At 40.1% G+C, this 11,364-nt stretch overlaps 1 pseudogene across 1 annotated transcript; it reads right to left on the bottom strand.

The window, feature by feature from the left end:
- Positions 1–8,658: 8,658 nt before the first annotated feature.
- Positions 8,659–10,888, bottom strand: LOC144587758 (nucleophosmin-like; annotated as a pseudogene). Its single transcript, XR_013542904.1, has one exon. The product of XR_013542904.1 is annotated as a nucleophosmin-like (transcript).
- Between the last annotated feature and the right edge of the window lie 476 nt (positions 10,889–11,364).

Here is an 11,364-nt window from a genome sequence, read left to right as displayed (position 1 = left end):
CAATTAACAAAGAGACTATTCTCCCCCTGGAAAGATTTGCTATATGCACTCCATTTTACTTTATTCTTTTTACAAACACACTTTGACTCATCAAACCAGTAATCATTATTGCAGGTGAAATTAAAAAAACATTGGTAATAACAGAGCAAATGAGGATTAATTTCAAAATATCATCAAATTTCAAAAAAGTTTGCTAAAGCATGCCACCTACAGGTCTTCAGCACTTTAGAAATAATTTTTATTTTCAGCCAAATACTCTAAAGGCACACAACTATATGAATTGTATCTATTTGTGGCTTTCTTTTTACAATTGGAGCCATGAAAATCCAGGGGCAAGGGAAAGGAGATTGGGCTTTGCTCATTTTTTAATCTAGGAAAACTGCTTCATGCTGAACTGTTGTCTTTTATCTTAGCATTCAATCTTCAATTTTAAGACCTGACTTTCAGTTTCTCTTTGCCTAATCTTTTGGGCAGAACGCAGAAGAAGGAGACACTTCAGGTACAGCTTATAATACATTTTGGTGCTATCTTCATGGTAGTGAAATTAAATGACTCTAGAGTCATAGGTAAACATTTTCAGCTGAATACAGGTGATTAAAATTGGCCAAAGAGTTCAGAACAAGTACTTGATGATGATTTGTATTCTCTTGAGTTTCACTAGTGGGAAGCCAAGTTGAGCATGTTAAATAAATTCAAATGCACATTTGAAAATGGATGTTTGAAGTAAAAAGAGATTTGCTACAATACACCACCAACATACATTCATCAGACCACCAGCACATTATTTTAAGAGTTATGCAAAAACATGACTTTTTGAAAGGGTTATTAAGGGCTAGCAAAAAGTCACATTTTTGCATATCTATTAGCATAGTACTGTACTGCATTGGGATCTGAGGAGCCTAATGGTAAACCACTTCTGAGTACTCTGTGCCTAGAAAACCTTGTAAGGAGTCATCATAAGTCAGCATTGACTAGATGATACATAATTATTATTCATTAGGGATATGGAAGGGGCCACAGGGGTCCCTTCTGTTTAAGGACCTTCAGTGGTGGAGAATCTGAAGCAGTTAATTCCATTATCAAGCAGCTCTTGCTGTTAGGAAGTTCTTCCTATTGCTGAATTGAAATATCTTTTGCTCTAATTTAAACCCATTGCTTCTTCCATCTCTCTGCTGAAGAGATCACTGCCAGGTAGTCATTTGTAGGCAGGTCTACCTCTCCCACCAGAAGAGAGACAGCATATCCCTCAGCAGACATCTTCCATGCATCAGCATGATCACAACACTTGTCTTGGTGGCTGATGTTTTTTGATGGATTTAATGATACAATACTGACACCTCAATTGGCTTTGAACCATCTTAATTGCCCTCAAGCCCTTGCCCCTCCTCTCAATATCTGCTTGTTCCAGTCTTCTAAGGAGCCAGTTTTGGAGACAACCAGGGCTGGTGTTGGAGTGTCACTCAGTTTAGCTGGCACATTGCGGTTCAGATCATGCCAGCTAACTAGAGAGGGCCACTTCTGCATATGACTAGCCTCTTTCATGCTCTGCATTGAACGTTGCCATCATGAGGGAACCCCCATCAGTTGCTACTGTGTACAAGACTAGGGTGGATGAAGCTGAAAGTAGGTTGAAAATTGTCATAATACTCTAAGTACCTATACACAGGATCATAATAGGGTAGATTGTGTCATAAAACGGGTTGCCTGTTCTTCAGTAAGGAGCAGATGGTTGTTCTAAGGGAAGACTAAATGACTGCCATGCCACTGGTGGATATACGCAGAATCAGGGTCAGCAATGTTGTAAGTGGCAGCAAAATAGCCATCACACCCCAGATAGATATCTGCAGAATCAAGGCTCTGTGTTATTTTCTTGGCAAGTGACTTGGTCAAAGGTAAGTACCCCAAAGTTGGTGGGTCTGGAAGAGGGACAATTACAAGGCCAGGTGCCATACCTCCTCTTTCAAAGGCCTCAAAGCTGTTTTACTATACTTTTTCCTGGTCTGCCCATCAGCCTTCTCCACCACTCCTTCTGTCCCTTGTGGGTGGACAGTCCAGCTGCCAATGGATATGGCCTTCCTGGCTCCCCCAGTGTTGGAACCTCTCCTCCAGTGTCACCACCTGCTCTCATGTCCAGCCTCCTGCTCTAGTCTTGGCATTGATTTCCCAGATTGAAGCCTCCACCTGCACACCTCAAGGTCCTCTCCCATCACTCCACCTATCTCCTGGCACCCTCATTGCCACTTTCCCTCTTATTTCCTCCTCAGCATCTGACTCCTTGCAGCTGGCCTCCCACTCTCCTGCTAAAGCTCCTCATTTTTGCCCATCTGATGTTGCCCCTGGCAATGCTTCAGAGGGAAGCCAGGAGAGATGCTATGTTCATTTGCTGCCCTGCTGCAACAATTGGACTTTGTGTATTCTCAGATACTATGCTGAAACTATCCTAGAGTATAAATACTAGAATAGTTTAGCTAGCTTTATTTTCTTGTGTGATTGCATTGTATTGTTCCTGCCTGAAGCTTTTAATTGATTATTTTCTCCAAAACATTTTTGCTGTCTTCGCAACGGTTGAGATTGTTTTTGAACTTTGTCTGCTTTGTGACCTTTTCATCATCCTTAATATACAATTTCTTTATGCAGTATCTTGATTAAGAGGGTTTGTGGCACTTAAAACCAGGCCTTGCCTATCTACTGGCAGCAGTATGTTTTGTGGATATGGAGGCATTTCTACCTTGTATCACAGTCCAGGATATCCCAGGGGCAAGGGCACCAGGACCCAATCCACCATGCAGAGTATCAAATCCCACAGCACTCACTGTGCAGTTGGTTGTAACTAAGCAGAGACAGGAACACAAGGCTGAGGACACAGAGCAGGAACCAGGTGCCAAGATGCAGTGGGCAAGCAGTGGCAAGAGCAGATACCAAGGCAGGAAAATGAACAGAACAAGGTGCACAAACACTGGCAGCACGATGTAAAGCACAGGAAGCACAGCCAAAAGACCTTTGTTGCTGAGGCAAGTTCAGGGTGGGAGAACCACTCCTTAAATAGGCCTTCCCTCCAGGTTTCCAGGTGAGCCTCGTGAATGGTCCAGCAGCTGCTACACAGGCCAGGGTCTGAGCCTGCAAAGACCAGGCCACTCCTGGCTCAGGTTGGCCCTGATCCTGCAGCCCTCAGAGTGGTACAGGCCAGATCCTGACACCTTGTAGGCTTGATGTAAGAGTCAAAGTGCTTAACCTTGTGAATTTTTGGCAACTCAATTGAAGCACTAATCAGACTGAAGTACTGGAAGCTTTGGGACTGGTAGATGCAGCACCCTACACCAGAATAACTAGAGTGGTTTGGCTGAGTAGTAAGAGTTAGCCTCCCTGACCCCAGTGGTTCTTTATAGTGGCTCAAGGTCAACTCAACCTTCCATCATTCCAAGGTAAATTGAGTTTTCAGCTGGGGGGGGAGAAAGTGTTGTTGTTGTTTAGTCGTGTCTGATTCTTCATGACCCCATGGACCAGAGCACACCAGGCCCTCCTGTCTTCCACTGCTTCCCAGAGTTGGGTCAAATTCATGTTAGTAGTTTCAATGACACTGTCCAACCATCTCATCCTATGTCGTCCCCTTCTCCTCTTGCCTTCACACTTTCCTAAGATCACGGTACATAAATAAATGGTAAACTGCCCAGAGAGAGCTTTAAGCACTATGGGACGGTAAATAAGCAGCACACTTTGCTTTGTGTTTCTCATCCTTGCACATTAGGTCAGCACATTTCTCTCCTTGCTGATGAGGATGGCATGCCTGATAGCGTTCTTGAGAACACTGTGTTGCCCAAAATATTCATTTGGTTGGCAAAACAGCCAGATGTTATGCAACACTGCACTACTCACATAATGGCTGGAAAATTAGAATGGCTGCTGCCTTGTTTCAGCATTTAAAGCCCCTGATTTGTAGCTTTTATCTTTTGTAGCTTATATCTTTTATCTGCCAGTTGTTGTGCGATGTTTATGTGTGTGTGTGTGCATGCTCAAAGAGAAGGACATAAAGACATTTTGTGCAAATTACAGGACCCTTGAATGGAACAGGAGTTCATAGTCAACTACTTGATTGGTGGCTAAGGATCTCATGGGGCTTTAACATTCATAACCAAGATGTCATTTGAGGCTGTCGTGGCAGGACAAGAACAAGGAACATAGAGAGTAAACAGTAATGGAAAGAACAAACCTGCTGAAGCTCCTAGACCATGAGTATGCAGCCTTCTTGTCCTGGAGGTTCGAGGCATGTACATATCCAGTGTACTTATCCAAGAAATGTTGCATGTCAGACACAATGCAAATATGACTCTGCCTGTCTGCTGCTCCCCATAATTACAACTTCACTGTGGAAAAACTGCATGGGTAACGGTTGTGCAACCTTTTTTTTCCTCTGATGGGCTTTCCTTTGAAATCACGCACCCCATTTCAATGTATGTCCAGCCATATGTAGGAGAATTTAATAGAAGAGGCACTTGCCTAATTGGTTATTGTGCAAGCAAACAAAATTCAAGCCCAGATATTTTTGCTACCATCATCTGCCTTTGCACCTCACTACAAATGAACTCTGTCAAATTTTGATCTGTCTGTGTGAGAAAGTTACTCAAAAAAGCTGTTTTTATTTAAATACGGTTGAGAGCTCACCATTTACTTCTATTTTCGCACATAAAAAAGATAACTCAGTAATAGACCATAAATAGCCCTTTCCCCTGGAGTGACTTGGAGCTAGTGCAGAATATATTACCCCTGTCATGTACCCAAGCAAAGCCATGTCCACAGGCATTCCTAGTGAAATCACTCATTAGCACGTCATTAATGCACACTATGACTGAGCAGCAGATCTAGGGGATGCTGCGATTGCGCAGCACCTTAGCAGTGGCTTTGTAGTTACTGCTGAGTAGCATATGCATTAATAAGCCATTAATGAGGCATTTTGCCAGCCGCTCAGCAAATTGTCTATAAGCCCCTCCTCCCAGGACAAGATCTCAGCATAAAAGCCATTAGCGGAGCAGGAGGATGTTGTTCGTGTCTCCATTTTGTTGAAGGGAGAATTCTATCTCACCCGACGCACAGTATTTGTTTTTAAATCTGATAAGATGCAGTGCCTTAAAAATGTGTTGTGTATTATATCTCATACCGTGAGCAAATAAAGAATGATGGAAGGAGGGAAGAATTGGCTGCAAATTTGTACAGGAGGGGGAAAATCACATTACCTGATACACTTGCTATGCACACAGGCCTTTTGGGAATTAAATTCTATACCTCACGAATCCTTCTGAGTGGAGGAGAGATTAGTCCTATGGAGGGAAAAGGATAAAAATTGATTCAAGGCTGACCACTTTGAAAGTTCAGACATACCAACAGCAGGATCTTCTTCCTTTTAAAAAACAGAATAAATCTAAATTGGATTCCTAATGATGTTGTGTGTGTTTTAAAACTGATAATATGCTTTCCTATTCTCTGCTGTGCATAGAGCCCTTAAAATGTTCCTTTCTAACAACCAAATGAATTTCTGGGTCATGCTGATGGCACACACAAAAATGCATGCTAATACCCATCAAACTCATGGGCATGAAGGTAACAAATAAATAAACATAAAATTACATCTATATCTCATTAGTAACAGGATACTGATGCTGGGGATCATCAGAGAAAAGTCAGGTCCAGGGTGATTGCTCTTCAGCCCACTTCTAGGACATGATTTCTGTATCCATAAATTAGCTCTAGAAGGTTTACTGCATGAGATGACACAGAGAATAGCACACCTCTCCCAAGTCAAGGGGCATAATATCCAAAGCTAGCATTATTATTGTGGTATGGGTCAAAGGAAGGATATCTTTCAAGCACTTCTCCCCATCTGCAGTAATAGTATCATAACAGTAATAAATAATTGAAAGTTTGTAAGTCTTCTGTATCATTGCAAATATGCTGCCTGATAATACAGCTGGCCCTGCCAGGTTCCCATATGTAGAGTCATAAGGTTCATCCTTATGAGGATTTTCCCGTCTCTAGGGAGCAGAGCAAGAAGTGAGATAAGTTGGAGAAAGAATCTCTCTAAGCAAGTGTCTTTATTAAAGGGTTTGGAGCTAAAGGCAGCACAGCAGTCTTTGCATAACAAAATTAATTACAATGAAGATGTCAAGAACCCTAAATGACTACCAGAGATGTGAAGATTATTCACAGAGTTTCTTGCCCTCGAGAAATATGGCTGCTTCAACACACCAAGACAACCAGTGAGAAACTGCAGGCCCTTGGAAATGAGACTAGTACCACTTTTTCCTCATGATCTTCAAGGTAAGAATGAAACAGAGTACTCTCCCCACCCGACATCACAGATTCTACAATTTCCACGAAACTTTCCTATTCCCCGCTCAAGTTCTGAGACTCCCTAGGGATCCCTTCTGACATGGAGAAATCTCAAGATTGGGGAGGGGGAATTTAATATCAGAAAGTCACAGCTGGATAACCAATGGCAGTTTTCATCCAGATGGCAGTGATTCGGTGGTGATTTTCTGATATTAAAGGCTTCCCCCATAGCAAGTCTCCCAAAGGCCCAATTCAAGATGTTAATTTTAATCTTGGAGCATTAAATGACTCAAAGCATGGGTATCTAAGGGAACTGTCTTCTTCATTATGAATATATCCAGATGTTAAAATCTTCTGGAGAGGCTTTCTTCAGAATAGATAATCTGTGAAGATGCATTTGACAGGCACAGGGGGGAAGATTTTCTGTTCCCAAATCATGAAATGCACTTTGTTCAGAGCTGGGATCATTTCCACTCTCATTGATTTCAGAAAGTGATATTTGAAACCAAACTAGTCTTTTCATAAGCAATAATGTTTTGATTATTGTGATGATTATACCCTTTAAATTGTTTCTGTTAATGTCTCTTAGTCTGCTTGAGTGCTATCTTCTAGGCAAGATAAAACAAAAATTTAACAAAAAACTAATGATAAGTAATAATTGAAATTGTCAACAGAGTACCTTATTCCATTCCCCCCTCCCCAATATGGCATCCAACACACACACAGACCTAAGCAATTCAGGGAGCATAAAATTTAGTGCCTGATTATATGAGGTTCCCTATTAAAGTGCTAGAAGCTTGTCAAGGACTACAAGATCCATCTGGTTTAAAAAGAAATGCTGTTGGTATTAGAAGTTTGATTCTCCACTGTGCTTCCTATGAGTACAGCTAGCCTCTTTGGCCTTGGGCAACCTGCACAAACCCAGAGAATGGTAAACTAATTCTGGGTATTCTCTACTGGAAAAAGCCTGAAAAAGATTGTCATAAGTCAGATCTGACTTGACAACATATCATCATGATGATGATACCTGATTCCGCAGCCAACTATCCAGTGGTTCCTAACCTTTGTTACTCGGATGTTTTTGAACTGCAACTCCCAGAAACCCCAGCCAGCACAGTTGGTGGTGAAGGCTTCTGGGAGTTGCAGTCCAAAACTACTGAGTAACCCAAGGTTAAGAACCAGTGATCTAAACCACTGAGCTTGGATAGCATAATGAAAATAGCATAATGAAAATAGACTATTAATGATATTCAGTAACACAAGTTTAATTTTTTCTATGGGGTCTTAATGTTATTCAGTTATCCTAGTTTACTCGTTGAATAATATAACAAAATCATAATTTAAAGAAAACCTCTTATTGCATTCATAGAATAGCAGTCATTTCACATAGCTAGAATTTGCTATTGTAGACTCGATTGTTATGTTGCAGAAAGATGAAATGGACAAAATATAAAGATAACAGCTTTGAAGAGTTAAATTTTATGATTCTATTATGTAAAAAGGAGGAATCAATGCCAGTGAAACATGGTTCAACCAAATGGTATGCCCTATCTTGACACTTCAGAGTGAGTGGCCCACTGCTCAGACCACAGGTCAGCCCTAGAAAGCAACACAGTAAAGTTCAAACACAAGATAATTTAGTTTGCTTTAACTGAAATGTCTACTGGTCGTCTTTCTCACTATAATTTTACTATCACAATGTGATAACATTTGCCTGTGTTAACTCAAGCTCCAAAACACCCAAAAAACTGAAGTTTTATGCAGATATATATTCTCTCCCCCCCCCCCCCCCAATTCCTCAGCATATTTTAGCACAACATACTCTAAGGCTCTAAAGGATGAACATATTTTGAGTCAACCTGTAAGGTATGAAGAAATGTTCCAGCTGACTGAACATTTCTTGGTTGAAAAATACTTCAAGGAAGATGATAGGGAGCTATATACATCTGCCCCTCATGCCTCCGTTCTACCCATAAGTAAGGCGGATCATCACATGTTCATCCAGGCAGTAAGAACTATAAACAAAGTGGCTGTTGGTGGCACTACCTTTAAAGAACAGAAATCTGGCTTGTTCTGTTTTGCAGGGCCTGACATACTGGATTATGCACAGTCTTGCATATATGTCTACTGCTCTAGCCATATCCCAACTTCTACCAAATCATTAACTATATATATTATTGGCAGAGCTCTGCAAAGTATGTAACAAACAGTCTGCATATCCCAATTATTCAGAAATTTCTCTACATCCTCATTCTTCTTTTTTAAATGCCATAAGTTTTATTATTTGTTCAAGTTTTCATTTTGTTTTTCCTCCAGTTTGTTCTCACCCTGTTGGTCACCCAGTTCTAGGCTTGTACCGTATACAATGATTTCCCTCTTGTGTTGCATCCAGCATAAGTACGTTTCTTCCCCTTGAGCACTTCCATTTTTCCCTCTGTTGTTCTCCCCACTTGCTCAAGATTTTCAATCATCATTTCCTAGCAGTGGTCTCTGAACTTTGTTATTCTCACAATACTACCTGCCACAATAAGAGAAATACATTACCTGACTCATTTTAGAAACAATTTTACAGTATGTCAAGATAAAAAGGCCTGGGGATATAAACAAACTCTGAAATACTCTGAGATCAAGTAGACATAATTAGAACACTGAATGTTGATTAGATTGTTTCATTTTGCAACAATGTGAGTTTAATCATGTTGGAAATTGGTTGTGGGGCTTCTTGTGGAGTTCGTCATTTCTATTAAGTTTTCATCTTTAGAATAAAACTTTCTACAAATAAATAATGACTTACATCTTTCAAAGAGAAAAGTTACACTCTTTTATTCAAGCCAGTAGTTATTCTATTATGATTCTCAATTTAAGTAATATAATTTTAGATAATTCCTCCTTTGTATCAGCCAACACAATTCTCTGTTAAGCTCCCTCAGAAATCAAGAAATGGTATGGTGATGTGTGTGCAGTGCAGACAATCATTGCCATGTTGCTGCTCGATAAAAATAAAATATAAAAATAAAATAGGTAAGACTACACTGGATCAGCTTCTGGTAATGTAGAAGCACATAACCTTTCTGAGTTACATTAAGGTACCTGAAGAAGAAGCCTATTCAAGGCTCAGACTAGACATAATGTAGAGCTTTCTACTATTTTAAGCACAGAACTGCTGCAGTCATCTAAAAGGAGGAAGGCAAGCATTTGTTTTTTTTTTAAAAGAAGAAAATGAATGTGAGGAGCTCCTAATGACAAGATGTGTTTTCCTTACCTGATGCCTTTTTAAAATGCAAGCCACTGTGATTGAAGCAGCTTTGTGTTCCCTAAGGTCTGTAGTGGGATCAGGTATGTTGTGGCTATCTGTAGTCAATTGACTGATTAGCAGCTAATTGAGTTGCCAGGTGCACCCAACTGTGCCCATGGCATGCAGTGTGGAACTTTTGTCTATTGGCCACAGCAACTTCCATTAACACCAATAGGATTCCAAGGAATTTATCCTGGCATTGGCTTTAGTTTGCCTCTTAAATGGAGTGGCATTAATTTAATATTTATTGTTCTGTTTTGTTATTAAATAACAAAACTAGTTTTTGTTCAAGATTGCAAGATGGCTAGTGCTACTTAACTCCAGTGACAATGCTTCTTCAGAAGCATATTTGGAACTTAATACTGTATTGCAACTAACACTAGTGGAGCAAAGGGACACATAAGCACACGTGGAGATGGTTCATCCTGGCAACCAAAATGCTCTTTCATTCTCAGGTGCTGTGGTAGTTACTGAGGTAAAAAAAGTCCGGGATACCAATCCTCTTCATGCCCATATCAGTATTGATCACATCAAATCACTATAGGTAAAACAGAACTGAACAGTTACTTTTAACAATACATTCCTGGCAAAAACATTCTGGTGATGTTAATCAGACTCTGTAGGGGTAGTTTTCACATTTATAAAAAAAGTTAGTCAGATATTAATGGTTAAACACACAGGACTGTAACTTAAAAACAGCAATTTCACTTCTAGCTTACAGAATCTGTTTCCACTGCCAGAGTGCTTGAATAGCCTTCTGGTCTTTTGTCCTGTAGCAATTCTTTAACATAATTTGCAAATTTGGCTTCTGTCTTTGGACAAGTAGTTTCCTTTTGCCCATTGTCTGCATTTTTTATTTTAAATCTTCCAACTAAATGTTTTTGCTGTTTCAGAGTCTGTGGGGTTTTCCTTTCCTTTCCTTTATGAGACTCTGGAGTTTTCAGCTTGGATGATGAAATCTTTTCCATTCTGGTTTGATTTTAGTGTCGTCTTTGCTCATGCATCTCAGGAAGGTTTTTTTTGCAGGAGTCTCATTTTCTTTCCCATCTTCACCCATATCATCATTATTACTGCCATCTTCTCCTTCATCATCATTGCCACCATCATCATCTTCTTCTTTATCCTTTGCGAGCTTTTCTTTCTTTTTTTATTTTTTTGGGTGGAACTTCAGCCGATGTTACTCCTGATACCTTATCATCTTCTTGAAGAAGATGAGACTCGCTTTGGTATGACTGACACAATAGCTGATAGAAGAACATCCCTTCTAAGGAAAAATGCCTGAGTTCATTATGGCTCTGTATCCTCTGTGCAATGAAACAATCTGGAAAGGCCTCATATCAGAAACCTTGAACCTCTCTTATCACAGTTACTAGAATTAAATAATCCAATTTGTATGAGAATTTTATTTTGTTTGCTTGTATAGATTAACTAGACTACACTGGATTGGCATTTTGTGACAGTGTGAAGCACAGATTTGTGCACAGCAGGTGCTTATATCACCATTCATTTTTACTTCTGAGGTATATATGCCAACAAGTAAATCCCCATATAACATATTACCTCGACCACTGTCTAGCAAGCTCTCAATTTATCTCTTGATCTTTGAGTCGTCACTGCTTAAAGCTTTTCCATTTCCTCACCTATTTCATAAGCCTTTCTAAGCCCATTATAACTAAAGTGAATCTGATCTCTTGCCACCCACCAGATAGAGAAAGTAAAACAAATTTGTTTAACCCTGGGTATTATTA

This window comes from Pogona vitticeps, chromosome 3, assembly GCF_051106095.1.
Source record: "Pogona vitticeps strain Pit_001003342236 chromosome 3, PviZW2.1, whole genome shotgun sequence".
Taxonomy (NCBI): domain Eukaryota; kingdom Metazoa; phylum Chordata; class Lepidosauria; order Squamata; family Agamidae; genus Pogona; species Pogona vitticeps.
The sequence above is the reverse complement of the archived record's forward strand: the minus strand, read 5'-3'. Positions and strand labels throughout refer to the sequence as shown.